Source organism: Molossus molossus, unplaced genomic scaffold (assembly GCF_014108415.1).
Source record: "Molossus molossus isolate mMolMol1 unplaced genomic scaffold, mMolMol1.p scaffold_m16_p_1, whole genome shotgun sequence".
Classification (NCBI taxonomy): Eukaryota; Metazoa; Chordata; class Mammalia; order Chiroptera; family Molossidae; genus Molossus; species Molossus molossus.
This window is the reverse complement of record NW_023425344.1, coordinates 215,650,390-215,665,827: the sequence shown is the minus strand read 5'-3', so window position 1 is coordinate 215,665,827 and position 15,438 is coordinate 215,650,390. Positions and strand designations below refer to the sequence as shown.

The 15,438-nt window shown below is 46.5% G+C and overlaps 1 protein-coding gene across 4 annotated transcripts in view; it reads right to left on the bottom strand.

Moving 5' to 3' along the window:
* Positions 1–12,867: 12,867 nt before the first annotated feature.
* SLC38A6 (solute carrier family 38 member 6) overlaps positions 12,868–15,438 on the bottom strand; it is an 80,279-nt gene continuing 77,708 nt past the window's right edge. For all 4 annotated transcript variants that reach the window (XM_036272362.1, XM_036272354.1, XM_036272345.1 and 1 more), the window contains exon 17: positions 12,868–12,933. The gene's annotated coding sequence lies outside the window, so the exon portion shown is untranslated. The remainder of the gene's footprint in view (positions 12,934–15,438) is intronic.

Below are 15,438 nucleotides of genomic sequence, written 5' to 3'. Positions count from 1 at the left end.
ATATCTGTTAGAATTATAAACTTCGGTGGATCGCACTTTACCTTCATTTACCGAGCTCCCGGGGCTGCACAGCTCTGTTCAGATGCGAGTTTGGTTTGCACCCCGCGCCTCGCGCCGGGAGAGCAGAGCACGTCGGCCGGCGTGCGTCCTGGTTTTCTTTTTCTGCATTGTTGCCCCTACGTTAGGGTGGAGGGTTTGGGGTTTTGTTTTTTCCTTCCCTCGTTTTTTGCCAGTGCTCAGGAAAACCAGGTCTCACCTTTTCACCTGGAGACTGAGACTTCTGTCACAGAGGGGAGAGGCGAGGGATCCGGGTGGGGTTTCGTGCCCCTGGGCAGTGGCTGTTTTTCCCTCCCCGGACCTGCACCGCGCAGGGATTCTTTCTCAGGATCGGGCCAGTCTCTTCTGCAAGTGCCGGCTGCTGTCGGTGGAGATGGGCCTGCAGGAAGATGCAAACTCGCTCTGCGCAGCTGTGCATGTAGAGCCCAGACGCCACGCTCCTCCCCAGCCCACTCTCCTCCACGAAGTCTCTCCCACGCAGGTGAATTCTATCGGCTGCATCTGCACCCGGTTAAGCAAGGCGCATGCCCGTGCTTCTCCGCAGGCCCCGTTCACCCTCAGCCTTCAGGCTAGTTGGCTGCCCTGTGACCTCAGCTTTCTAATGAGTCCAAAAAAAGGAGTAAACTTACCATTGGTCTGGAGCTTTTTAAATAAGTATGGAAGTTACACTCCTTCTAAATCTCTAACTTCTCATTCCCTTGTCACCTGGCTAACCCACGAGGCCACTTCATTCCTCGATATGCTTTTCATACCCACAAGAATGCCTCAGTGACAGCCACAGCTGATGACCATTGGATGGAGACAATAGTTCACTAACAAGAAGGTGCTCCCATCCCCTGGAGGGAGCATGCTTCCAGGAGCCAGCTCTACTTTGGGGGAGCCAGAGGTCCAACAGAGGGGCAAGCCTGGGTCTCCCACCCCATGATGGGAAGGCCAGTGGAAAGTACAGCTTGCAGAGAGGACAAGTCTTCAAGAAGCCCCCCGAACCCCTTCCCTTTCCAGGCCAGGTCTGCCTCCAGCAGGTACCTGTCTGTCCCCACAATTGCAGCCCGGGAGGCTGGGACCTGCCCTGTGCTCGCAGCGTTCCCATGTGTCAGGTCAGGATTGCCCTGTTTGCAGCCGTGGGGGGCAGGAGAGTGTTTCAGATTTGCAGGTGGAGATAACATGGTTGAGAAGCCTCATTTATTGGCAATATAAGAGGACCCAGAAGACACAATGTGTTCCTACTCCACACTGCACACCGTGTTAGGGTCAGCTGCTCTGGCCTCCGCTGGCTCATCTGCCTTCACTCTCCTGCGGAAGGGGGGACAGGGCAGGGGCGGCACATGTGCCGGCTGTGCATATGGGGCCTGTATCCGTGCGAAGAAAAGTTGACTTCTTTCTTTTTAACGAAGAGCTGATGGGGCTGCTGAGCAAGGAGCAGAGCTTCCCCCGAACTACCTCAGGGCAGCCTTTCGGAACCAAACCCCGTTCTCCTGCCTTCAATAGTGTGCTGAAGGCAGGGCGGCGCCGGCAGGAGGGGTCAGTGGGGGAAAGGGTGACATCTGAAATACTTTCAACAATAAAGATAAATTTTTAAAAAATATTTCAATGCTTTGTGTTTATCAATGAAATTGCTTATGGATACACCACACAAGAGCACTTTCTTTGCAGGGTTCTCTCAGTTAATTCATATTTGCGTCCGATATGCACCTCAAAATACCCCAAAGAGGCAGCTCTTGTTTTCTATGCTTTACAGAGAGGAACATTGAAGCTCACAGGGAGTGACTAACCCAAATGCCCTCAGCTCCGAAGGAGAGGAAACACCCTGGAACAGCACTAGGGCACCCAGGAGGGTTCACAGGACGCGGGAGTGGGGGCACCTGTAGGAGAGGTGCTTTCTGTGATGTACTTTCTCGCCTTTGTCACTAAGCCCCCTTGTTACAGCCTAAGCTTGTACGTCAGTCTGGGTCCCAGCAAGAAACAGATGACATGCCCAAAAGGAAAGTCTAGTAAAGGGACTTACGTACTTATACAATGCAATCAGCGAGGCTGGAGGAGTCCCCAGGGAACAGTGAGGCCCTCTCAGGGCTAACGGATCAGTTTGCTGGAGCGGCCGTAGCAAAATGCCACAGGCTGGGTGGGGTCGACACCGGACGCAGATTCGCTCACAGTTCTCGAGGCTGGAAGGCCAAGAGCAAGGTGTTGACAGGTTTGGTTTCTTCTGAGGTCTCTCTCCTTGGCTTGCAGATGGCCGTCCTCTGTGCTATGGTCTTTCCTCTGTACACGTGTATCCCTGGTGTCTGTGTGTGTGCGACTCCCCTCCTCCCCTCTGACTGGGATACCAGTCAGACTGCATCAGGGTCCACTCAAGTGCCCCATTTTAACTTAATCACCTTTTAAAGGCCTTATCTCAAATATAATTACTTTCTGAGGTGTTGGGGGCTAGGGCTTCAACATATAAAATGTGGGGGAGACACAACTTAGCCCATAATGGCGGTGGGGGGTATTACCACCCTACAGCTGGCGGGCCAGTAGGAAGGGGAGATAACCTGAGCCCAGACCCCAGCAAGGATGGCTCCCTGGAGAGGGCCGCCTGACAGGATGGGACAGATGCAGCCCCAGGGCCTGGCAGGGAGAGTGGGGAGTAATACCCTGGCATCAGTTTCCTCCCAACTCTGAGTTCCCTCTGGTGCCTCTCTGGTGAAGCCAGTGGGAAGCCAGAGGCAAGGGAACCCACTGACATGGTCCAGAGTCAGCCTCCCAGGCTGAGTGGAGGGACAGGGAGGGGCAAGCCCAGGGTGCTCAGCGGCGGGCACACTGGACTAAGGCCTGCTCTGGGCAGTGGTGGTTTAGGAGAGGCATCCACATGCCTGTGTCCTATCACTCCCGGGTGCGGGCAAAGCCAGAGGACACAGGAACCAGCTGTGTCTGCGGGGTCATTCTGAGGAGGCATCTGTGAAGAAAGCAGTCTGCAGAGATGTCTTCCCTGGGATCTGTGTCAGAAATGTCACTGCATTGCTCATGTGCACAGAGGTGGTTCAGGTATGACCTGGGTTTGCACCGGCTCCTCGGGCCAGCTGCGTTCACAGGTGCATGTGATGGAGCCTCCAGGCCTCTGCCCACGCCGCCCCTCTGCCCGGAGCCCTTCTCCCTCCTGTGCACTGGCTGACTCTCAGCCTCCCAGAACCCGTTCCAGGCCGTCAGGCCCAGGTTAGGTGCCCCTTTGGTGTGCTCCCCTCCTATGTGATGCTCCTATAGGAATACCTGTTTGGGTGACTGAAATACTCATAGAACAAAAAAAAAATTTAAGTCCATTTGGGGGGCCCACCACGGCAAAAGGCCTTGGTCCAGATTCAAAAACAAAAGACATCCTCCGCACCTCCTGTAATGTGAGGAGACTCTTGTTGGAGACGTAACAGGCAGACCAATTTTAACGTTTTAGCCGTGTGTCAGAGGATAGCAGCAAGTGATAGGAGTGGCTATCCAAAGATCTCAATATTTTAATATGACTTAGGGGAGGGTGGAGGGGAGCTGCATCCCTCTGTCCGTCGGAGCACACGCCGGGGGACACTGCTGGAGGTCAGGGGTCCAGAAGGCAGCAGTGATGGTCCCTGCCCTGCAATTCCTTATGGAGGGTAAAGGGAGGCACTATGGCCGAGGCATCAGATAAGAGCACCAGATGCTCTTCTGAGGCGTTTCCTGGAGGCACCGACAGCCTCTGCCAAGTACGCAGGCGTCGTAGCACTAAGTAGCCGGCTCATGGTTCGGAACGCCGGCTTTGGAGTGTTTTCCATTCTGACTCTTACCGGCTCCGACATTGGACACAGTTAATCTTTCTGAAGTTGTCATCATCTGTACAATGGAAACAGCAGTGCCTTCCGCACAGGATTGTTGTGATGGCAAGATGAGCTAGTAGCACAAATTAAGTACTCAGTAGTTAGTTGTCTTACTGACAAAAGTACACAGGGATTCAGGAGAGAAGTCACCATGGGCTGGGAGGTCAGGAAGGCTTCATGGGACATGAGAGACCTGGGAAGGTGGGTTTGAAATATCTGTGGATGGTGCACAGAAGGATGGGTTGAGTAATGACCCAAAACACTGGCCTAATAAGAGTAATTCCTATGGCCTCTGGGATTAGACCCGTGTCCAATTTACTTTGGCTTCTATTCTTCAATCAAGGCGCAGGCCTCAGGCACCACCCCTCCAGGGCCGTTTCCAGGTCTGGCTGTTCCCTCCTGCTCCAAGCCTCCGTGATTTGCTACATGCCATGTGGCCCTCTAATTCCATCCCCGGGCTCCAGAGGTGCAGATCTGCAAACCAGCGTGATTAGCCACCACTGCTGGCTTCCCATTCAGCATATAAATCTAGTGCCTGGGATTACCTCATGCCAGAAAACCGAAATCCAAGTCAGATGGTTAAGGCATTAATAGCAGCGAGTGTTGTAAAGACTCAACAATGCGAACCTTCCCAAAATGAACCATCCTGACCTCCCTTGCGCTGACAATGCGTGTGTGACATCATGTGTAAATGAGCCTTAAATTTGAACCAGGTGCCGAGAGCTGTCTGGCGTCTCCTGGCTGCTGTATTAACCACTAACATGCACAGGGGGGTTCTGAGGCAGTAAAATGGAGCGAAACGATGGCAGCGACCAGCCCTGGGCGCAGCAGCTGTGCAGTGAACATTCAAATCACGCCCACCCTGTTGGGCCCAGGCCCCGGGGCCCTGTAAGGCTTATTTCCGGAGGGCTGGGGAACCCAGGGAATTTGGCTGGCTTCACTCAACCGACAAAAGCTCTTCTATGCAAATCAAATCCCTCGGACTGGCTTCCCAGACTTGATTCCGTGCTGTTCTGATTTGCATCCATGAGGTGGACTCTGGAGCTCAGGCTGCAGCTCGGTAGTTGGTGACAGTCAAAGCGGGTGCATGCAGGAACAGGCAGCCTACGGATATTTTTGGAAGGGACAATTTCCAAGGAAGAGAGCCAGCTCCAAGTCCTTAGGCGCTATGGTTTTCGTCAGGCTGGCACCTGAAATAAAAGTATGCCTCTGCCCATCTGGTAGCACCCATTCCCCACGGCAGGTCCCTGACAAACAGGCTCTGGAGAACTAAATACAATTCGGAGGGACTGGAATGAGGTATGTGTGTGGGGTGGGCTGTCCCTACCATCGTTAGTTGTAGGAATGAGGGTAGATGAAGGAGGGTAAAAGTGAGTTAACAAGAAATTAAGCCTGGATAAAATTGAGAGGTTTGTTCTGAATGCTTACTGTTCACGGTGCCCAGTCTCAGGTCATATCAGCATGGCCGGGTTAACGGCCTGTGTTCTGATCATCACTAGCAGGCCCATACAAGCTGGAGGCAGTGGGCAGGGGAAGGAGGCATACAAAGTGAGTCTCTCTTGGTAATGACTGTTCTAGAAGCTCTACACATGCTCGTGAAAAGCAGCTGGACCCAGAGAGGTGAACACTCACATTCCAGTTTTAGAAGTCTTTCAAGAGGAGGAGTATTGAGTTAGGTTTTGAGGGAGAGGAAGAGCTTGGGAGAGGAAAGAGAATACAGCACAATGGCCGAGCCAAACTGTGGAGGCAGGAACCACGGGGAGTCCCTTAAGACGCCAGAGCAAGACCTCTTACTCATAACAGGATCTGAGGGCGTGAGGGGTTTCCCAAAACTCCTGCAAAAGTTCCTCGTGACCCCTGGAGCTGAAACTTTGGAACAAATTAAGTGTAGGTTTTTAGATGATCGGCCCTTGAAGGCTGAAAGTTCTTCTTTTCAAAGCTTTTGGAAGAGGATGATGGTGACAGTGCAGAGGCGACTGACGCCTTTCTCAGAGCCTGTCAGCCAAGGACCTTTTGTTTGGTGTCAAGTCCAAGCTCAGCCCAGCTGCCGGCATCCTCCACCACCAGGATCCTACCCTTCAGTTTTATCTCTCAAGCTGCCATCACATCTTTGCTCCTGGGAAAATTTTTACTTGTCATTTCAAACATACCATTTTCTTGTACATTTCTATTCTTTCCAAACGGGAATGCCTTCCTCCCACTCTTTTACTTTGGTTATTCTGCCATTTTATTCAGCTATTACTTCCTCCACAGTTATCCCGCGCACACAGAAGGCAGTGAGCCCCCATCTCTATGAAACTGTCCAGCAGGGCTTTCAATGTTCACATTACTCATCCAGCTATGCCATTCTTCCCACAAGAGCCCACGGAGGTCAAGTAGGCCCATGGTGCACACTATGGCCAAAGCCTGTCCTTCAGGATACTATAATCCTAGTTGTCGTACAGAGGTTGCCTCTGTTAAACTGTAGTCCCCAGGGTGGTTGACCAACTAGAGAAAATACCGCGTACGCCAAGCAATGCCGTATACCTGTGTGACAGGCAAAGTCATCCTTTCACAGATGAGTTTGGCAATGAAGTTCAACAACTTTCTCTCACCAGAATGAAGTTCTAAGTTGCTAAAATATGGCTCTCTGATTTACTAAAAGCAAGTTTTTGTTTTACTAGAGAAGTGACAACATTGTGAAATGTTTAAGTAACAGTCTGGGAGTGATTAGACATCTTTTGGGAGATTTGATTGAAAAAAAAATCTAGGAAACCACTTTTACATTGACATTAAAATGCATGAATGCAACTCTGTTTAGTCTGGTTAGCTAATAAGTTGAGAATTATTCTGGATGAGTGAAATAAAGAATTTATGTGACTGCAAATGAATGACAAATCTTTAGACAGAGACATGGGGGCCTAAGTCTCTTAATATTTTGAAGTGTAAGTATTACTGTGAAATGCATTAGTTTGACTTTTGATATAACATTTAAATCTATATAGTTTTTATAGTAAAAATACTGTTTATTTCCTAAATCCTGAAATGTTGACAAAATTTTGTACAGTTGTAAACCAGGAATAGATTATTTTGATATTTTCCCTTCCGAAATTTAGGATCAGCAATGACTGGGGAGAAAGCCAACTAAATTATTAATCTATTTTCATAACCAACATCTATTTTTATATGTCTTTCTTTCCAAATATAAGATCACTGAAGTCAATGAGCATTAGAGGTGAGAAAATATTTATTGATTTTTAAAATATAGACTATAGTTATTCAGTTCAGCAGTTTTCAAATGCTGGCCCATGAGAACGTTTTCACTGGTTCTTGAGAAAAATAAGAAATATATAGCAAGTTTTTAACAAACGTAGACCTACTGGATCTAAAGAACTATATTTTATTATATTGTGACCTTCCTTCCTTTTTTATATGAAAGGATGATGATAGGTGGCAAGTGTTTTCTTTTTTTAACATCCTCAATTAATTTGCACAATAAAAAAAGTCGATAATCTTACCAATATCCCCAAATGTATCTTGAGGGTCTAAGGATCTAAAAGATATCCAAATTTTAGAAAACACTGAATTAAACTGTTGATAGTCTGAGCTATATATCAATCTTTTAAAAACTGCAGAGTCATAGAACCAAAAAAAAGGATTAAATACCCTTTTTCAAGGGATCCAAGATTTTTCAAAGTCTGACTGACAAATACCGGAATCCATTCCCGGTCTATGTAAAAGCCCCATACCTCTCCTGTGCCTAGAACTTCCTCTGAACTACTTACCAAGGAAGAAACAACAATGCTGTGGAGACAGACCACGACTCAGGACGAAGACACAACATGGGCCCAAAGGCTGTCAGGCTGCTGTGACAGGACAGACTTGGACAAGTGCAACATTTTAAATGGATGAAGCAGCTTTCGGCCCAGTCAGTACTGACTACGTATGTACTATGAGCAGAACTTTTCTGCAGGAAAAACTCCAACAGTTAGATATATTTAACTATTGTTAGCATAATAGCTAAGCAAACATGTTTAAATTCTGGATGTTTGACCTTGGACAAGTCACTTAACTTCATAACCTCTCTGAACTTTAATTTGTAACCGATTAAACGAGGGAGTATAACTGGACCTACCTCAGGTTACATGAGATGATGTACTTGCCATGGTCCCTGGCCCATACATACGAGTGCTTGCTCATCATTATTTTATTATTTTCTGATACTGACAACCTTCCATTCATTTAAAATACAAAATTCTTCCCTTGGCCAGTTTGGCTTAGCAGTTAGTGTCGGCCCATGGGCCAGAGAGTCCGGGGTTCGGTTCCCGCTAAAGGCACGTACCTCGGTTGCAGTTTGTTCCCAACCCTGGTTGGGGTCATGTGGGTGGCGACCAGTCAATGTGTCTCTCTCACATCGATGTTTCTCTCTCTCTCTTCCTCCCTCCTACTCTATCTAAAGATAAATGAAAAAAAAAAAAAAAGTCCTTTGGCGAGGATAAAAAAATAAAAATAAAATACAAAATTCTTTGAACAGAGAGCTGAGTAAGAGAACCGGAACTATAAAAATGGCCTTCACTGCTTCCCCAAGGGAGTGCCCTTCCCAGGGGTCCAGCTCCCCCAGAGTCCTACTGTCACCATCCAACTAGAAGTGGGGTTGAGTTGTGATTCCAAACACAAGACACCTTAGGCTGATGCAAGGCATGTTCGGGGAGCCCAGTCTCTAAACTCCTAGGCTTGCTTCTAGAGAACCTAGGACAGACTCTATCGGAAGTGTTAGGAAGTGCAGAGCTACTCCCGACACCTGAGATCCACTTTTTTTAAAGTTTGGTCTTTTGTTGTCAAAAGAGAGGCATTTCCCTACAAGAACCATTAATGACTAATCAAGGATGAGAGTTTCAGCCCTGGCCAGTTTGGCTCAGTGGTTAGAGCGTTGGCCTGCGGTCCAGAGAGACCCGGGTTCAGTTCCCGCTAAGGGCATGTACCTCAGTTGCGGTTTGTCCCCGGCCCCAGTTGGTCGTGCGGGTGGCAGCCACTCGATGTGTCCCTTTCACGTCGATGTTTCTCTCTCTCTCTTCCTCTCTCTCCCTCCCACTCTATCTGAACAAAAAACGTCCTCAGGTGAGGATAAAAAAATAAAAATAGAAAAAAAAGAATGAGAGTTTCAGCCTGAGGACCCAAAGGGTCTCGGGTTTGATTCCCAGTCAAGGGCAGGTACCTGGGTTGCAGGTTCAATCCCCAGCCCTGGTCGTTTGGGAGGCAACGTTATTTCTCTCTCTCTCCCTCCATCCCTCCCTCCATCCCTCCCTTTCACTCTCTCTAAAAATCAATGGAAAAATATCCTTGGGTGAGGATGAACAACACAAAAAAGGGATGAACCCTTGTCAATACAATGACTGTACTGCCACCGAGATGGCCACTCCGGCTGCCCGCACTGTGACGGTCAGGCTAAGTGATTCAACCACATCCTCACGTGAAGAGTCTCGCCGCCCTGCTGCGGCCCCGGGGACTCTGGAAAAGCGCGGTGGCTCACAGCTTTTCTGGTCACCTGGCTTGCACGCGAGCTGTCCTCATCTGCCCAGCAGCTCCAGAGGACTCGGATGCGCACACAGACTCCTGCTCGCACAAGGCGCCCGTGTAGAGCTCACACTGGTTTCAGGAGACGAAGGCAGGCAAATTAAAACGGATTCGCCCTGGCGGTGTGGCTCCGTTGGCTGGGCATCCTCCTTGCACCAGAAGGCTCTGGATTCGGTTCCAGGTCAGGGCACATACCCAGTAGTGGAGGCAACAGACTGACGTCTCTCTTACATTGTTTCTCTCCCTCTCTCGCTTTGAAAATCAATTTTTTAAATTAAACAACAACAAAAAAAGAAAACGGAGTATGAGACATCTCTGTTCTTCAAGTGCCGCCCAGCCAGGTTTTCCTCACAAGCTCCACGCCGGGGGCCACCGGCTTAGCGCCGTGTGCTGTTCCCGGGCTTCTCCTCAGAGGGTGGCCGCCGCCGCTCCCGCCCGCCCTGCCCACGGCCGCTCACACTTTTCACAACTGAGGCGAGACTCACACATAAAACGAACCATTTTAAAGGATACAAAATTCACAGGCATTTAATACACTCACATTGTCGTGAAACTGGACAGTTTCACCTTTCATCCCAAATGACCTACCAAGACATTTTCCGAAACAGACATTAAAGATATTTCCCTCACTAAGAAATTCTGGTGCCAGCCGCGCTCCCCACTTACACCGTGTTCTGTCGTGGATGCCAGTCTCTTGACATCCGAGGGAAAGATGCCCTCAAACAGCTTCTTATCCTTTTGGGGAAAGGAATATAATTTTTTTTTTTTTTTTTAAAAAAAGGTAGCCCTGGCCAGTTTGGTTCAGTGGTTAGAGCATCAGCCCATGAACTACAGTCTCGAGCTCGATTCCCAGTCAAGGACACGTACCTCGGTTGCGGGTTCAATCTCTGGCCCCGGTTAGGGTCATGCAGGAGGCAACCAATCAATGTGTCTCTCTCACGTCGATGTTTTTCTCTCTCTCTCCCCCTCTCTCCTTCCCACTATAAGGAAATAAGTGGGGGGAAAAATATCCTCGGGTGAGGATTAACAACAACAAAAAAGTGCAACATTTAAATTAGATTTGTTCACAGAAAGTGATATTTACAAAATTAATTTTCTGCTTTATTTACTACTTAATGGAATATCAGTGAGACTTACTTGCAACTCATTCAGCAAATACATATATTTATATGCTTATATATAAAATTTATATGTGCGTAGCAAAATAAATGTTAAATTTTAGTGGTGGGTATATGGACATATTTCAACTTTATATATGTTTGAAATATTTCATAAAATAACTTAGGGAAAACTCATGGAGTAGAGTATTTTTGCTTAGATAATTTGATGTAAATGGTAGAAAAACGTGTTATCCACAAAGTTTTAGGATATGAAGGGTACTGGGCACATGTTTGAAGCCACTTGCAGTCCTTACGCTGAAACAGTCAAGCTAACGAAACCTGACAGTAGATCCAAGGCCTGGGTGACCCCCTGAGACGATGATAACACAGAATCCTGGAGAGAATAACAATGGACGACGTTTCTCCTAAGACGCTCCCGCACAGGTCGCCTCCTCTCCTGGGAGCAGCACACATGTGAAGGGACAACGCTCACATTCAGCCTAGCCATAAGAAAACTCCCCAAACACGCAATGGGGAACACTTCACAGATGTCACTGACGCCAGCTGAGTAAACGTACGGTGCCAGGCGTTGCGTACGTGCCCAGAACCTGTACACATGTCTCTGGGTTAATAACAACTGAATCAGGGAGAGTTGTTTAAATGTGAAAAGATAAATAACCCCACAGAGCTTGAAGATCAATTACTACATTGCTGGTGGAAATATAAGTTAGTAAAACTTATAATAGAGGGCAATTTAGTAATATCTATCAAAATTAGAAGTGCGCACACACACTTTGACCCCAGAATTCTAGTTAAATGGGTAGGAATTTAACCTACGGGTATACTCATATATAGGCTAAACGATGTAGATATAAATTTAATAATTGAAGTATTATATGAAATAGAAAAATTTTGTAAAAGTAAAACCCTAAACATGCATTTATAGGAAACTAGTTAATTAAATTAAGGGACATGCATTCATGGAATACTATGAACTGCTAAATAAAGTTAGACAGCTTTATATATTTTGATACGGATTATCTTCAAAACATAATGTTATAGCAAAAACAGGCATGTAGGACTACATCAAATTTAAAAGCTTCTGAGCAGCAAATTAAAACAATCAAGACAGCCTGGCTGGTGTGGCTCAGTGGTTGAGTGTCAACCCATGCACCAAGAGATTACCAGTTCGAGTCCCCTTTGGGGCAAATGCCCAGGTTGTGGGCCTGATCCCCATTGGGGGGCATGCAGGAGGTGGCCAATCAATGTTCTCATCGATGTTTCCATTTCTCCCTATCTCTCCCTTCCTCTCTCTCTAAAATCAATAAAGAAAAAAAAAAATACAACCAAGAGAGTAAAAATGCAACCTATAGGAGAAAATATTTGCAAACCATATATCTGATAAAGAGTTAACGTCTAAAATATGTAAGAACTACTACAACTTAATAACAATAAAAAATAGCTTTATTTAAAAATGGGCAAAGGGATAACAATATGGTATTTCCTCAAAAAATTAAAACTTGAACTGCCATTTGACCCAGTGATCCCACTTCTTGGAATATTTCCCAAGAAACCTGAAACACCAATCAGGAAGAATATATGTATCCCTATGTTCATAGCAGCACTATTTACAATAGTTTAGATCTGGACACAGCCTATTATTGAAAACAGTATAGAGGTTCCTAAAAAAATTAGAAATAGCCCTGGCCAGTTTGGTTCAGTGGTTAGAGTGTCGGCCTACGGACCAAAGAGTTACAGGTTTGATTCCAGTCAAGGGCACATACTTGGGTCCCCGGCCATGGTCGGGGTCATGCAGGAGGCAACCAATTGATGTCTCTCTCTCACATCAATTTTTCTCTCTCTCAATCTCTCTCTCAATCTCTCTCTCTCTCTCTCTCCCCCTCCCTCCCTATCTCCCAATCTGTCTAGATAAAATGGAAAAATATCTTCAGGTGAGGATTAAAAATAAACAAATTAATTAATTAAATTTAAAAAAGAACCTCCATATGATCCAGTAATTCCACCTCCAGGTGTATATCCTAAAGAACTGAAAGATATTTGTACCTTGTTCACTGATTGCAGCATTACCTACAATAGCCAAGAGGTGGAAACAATCTACGTGCCCATTGTCAGATAAATGGATAAAGCAACTGTGGTACATACATACAACACAGTATTATTCAGTCTTTGAAAAAGGACCCGTCACATGCTATAGTATAAATGAAACTTGAAGATATTATGCTAAGTGAAACAAGTCAGTCACAAAAGGACAAATACTGCGTGATTCCACTGAATGAGGTAGCTGAAATCAAACTCACAGAAGCACAACGTCAAACGGTGGTTGCCATGGCTGTCCAATGGGCACAGAGTTTTAGTCATCAAGATGAAAACATTCTAGAGATCTGCTGTACAAATAGGTACATATAATTAACAATAGTATTATACACTTAAAAGTTTGTTAAGAGGGCAGATTTCCTGTTAGGTGCTTTTTACCACAATCAAAAAAAAATTATCTATATCTTTAAATAGATTTATTTATATATCTCTATCTCTAAGTGAAAAGAAGTCAAAGTGCAGAGGACTGCATGTAGTATGCACATTTGTGTGTGTGTGTGGGGGGGTGTATGTATATTGTGTAAATATACAGTTAACTAGGCTTAAAATATATTTGCAAGGATGCAGGAAGCTGTGAGTGGTTTCTTCCAATGAAGAAAACTGGTTGCTTGGGGCAGAAGTAGGAAGGAAGATCCCTGGCCGGTTTTGCTCAGCGGTTAGGGCATCGACCCGCGGACCAGAGTCCCGGGTTTGGTTCCTGCTAAGGGCACCTACCTCGGTTGCAGTTTGTCCCCACCCCGGTTGGGGTCATGTGGGTGGCAACCAGTCGATGTGTCTCTCTCACATCAATTTTTCTCTCTCTCTTCCTCCCTTTCTTCCTCCTGTTCTATCTGAAGATAAATGCAAAAATGTCCTCAGGTGAGAATAAAAAAAAACAAAAAAAAAGTGGGAAGGAAGCAATTATGTACATTTTGAATTGGTACCACATGTGTATTAACTATTAAAAAATGAAATGCAAAAGCAATTTATGAATAGAAAATATATAACAAGGTACTTAATGATATACACCAAAAGAATCACATAGATTTGAAGGGGTGAGCTGGAGTGGAGAAGGACGTATTTACAAGGTGGCACTGGAGCTGGCTCTTGAAGAACGAAGTATTTGGCTAGGCAGGGAACGCAGTCAGGACACTCTGGGTGTGTCTGTGGACGGCAGAGCGGGGGAAAGAGAGTGGAAGTAAAAATGTTGAAGCAGGGTAACAAAAGGCAAATCCAGTGCCAGACTGAAAGAGTTTCAGTGTACTATAGAATGCAGGTAGGAAGAAGAGAAAACAGTCTAGGAGATGAGGCCAGGAAATGTGGAACTGATGCAGTGGGCAGCAGGGAGCCACTAGAGGCTCTTGAGCAGGGAAGTCACACTCTGAGAACACGATTCCAGTATCAGTTGACAGCAACAGACCAAATGGACTGGAAGACAGACATCTGTGAGAAGGCCGATGCAGCAATCCAGTGATTGCCTATTAGAGTCACCTGGGAAGCGTTAAACCTCTCTATTGGTGCCTAGGCCCCACCCCCCAGAGATTCTGATTTAACTGGTTCAGGTGGAGCCTAAACGTTACCATTTTTGAAAGCATCCCAAGTGATTCCAAACAGGGTCTCGGTTAAGAATCACAGCAATAATCCAGGCACAAGAGATGGAGACTAAGACTCAGGCACTGGGAGGAAGTGGGAGACAGGATAAAAGCAAATGTAGGAGACATTTCAGAAGAACCGATGTGGTGACAGACTGGAGGTAAAGAGTGAAAAGAAATATAGTCTGCTAGATTCCATTATGCATTCATTCAACAAATATTTATTAAGCCTCTCCCAAGTACCAGGTACCATTCTAGGCTCTCAGGATTTGGTGATGAACAAGACAGACACACCCCAGTTCTTATGAAACTTGCAGACATAAACAACAAACAAATAAGCTCTCTGGTAGTGACCTAGATAACAGGGTAGTTATACAGCAGGACTGCATGTTGGGGCTGCCTGTTTATAGAAGATGCTCTCTGAGTGGGTAATATTTGAGCTGACGCTGGAATGAGGAGGAGCCAGGCCTTGCCAAGGTCTCTGAAGAGAACATTCTGACTAGGGGAAAAGATGACCACATGGGAACAAGTTTGGTGTATTCAGGGACAGAAAGGCCTGCGTGGCTGGGGAAGAGGGAAAGACAGGTATGAGATGAGGTCAGAGAAATATTTAGGTGCAGATGAATAGAGCCTTGTAGGCCACGGCACAGGTTTCATTCTAAGTGGGATGGGAAGCCCTTGGAAGAAATTAAGCAGGTTAGTGACATGATCTGCTTTACATTTTAAACAACTACTTTGGCTGCAGTCTGAAAATGGGTTGCAGGTGGCAGAAATGGAAGGCAGAAAACCAGTTGGGAAGTTAGATTAAAACAGTGGGGCTGCTGACAGACACAGGAAAACTGTGGAGGAAAACAGACTTGAACATGCTGAGTTTGAAGTGACTGTGAGGCATCCAAGCAGAAACATCCTGGGGCAATCAGAAAAATGGAAAATAGGCGAGAATTTAGGTTGTACCTACTGACTTGGGAGACACTTCCAGGGGCTGGAGAAATGCAGGTCAGATGACACTACAGGAATATAACAATTTCACCCAAAGAGGAAGTAGATTAGTAAGTACTTGGAGAACATGTTTCTGGTGGTCGGGCTCCGGGCTCTGTGGTTACTCTTGTCTCACTGAACACTTTTATCTGTGGGAGGGTAGTGGAGGGTGTCAAGAATCAAGATTCCGCCCTGGCCAGTTTGGCTCAGCGGTTAAAGCGTCAGCCTGCAGTCCAGAGAGACCCG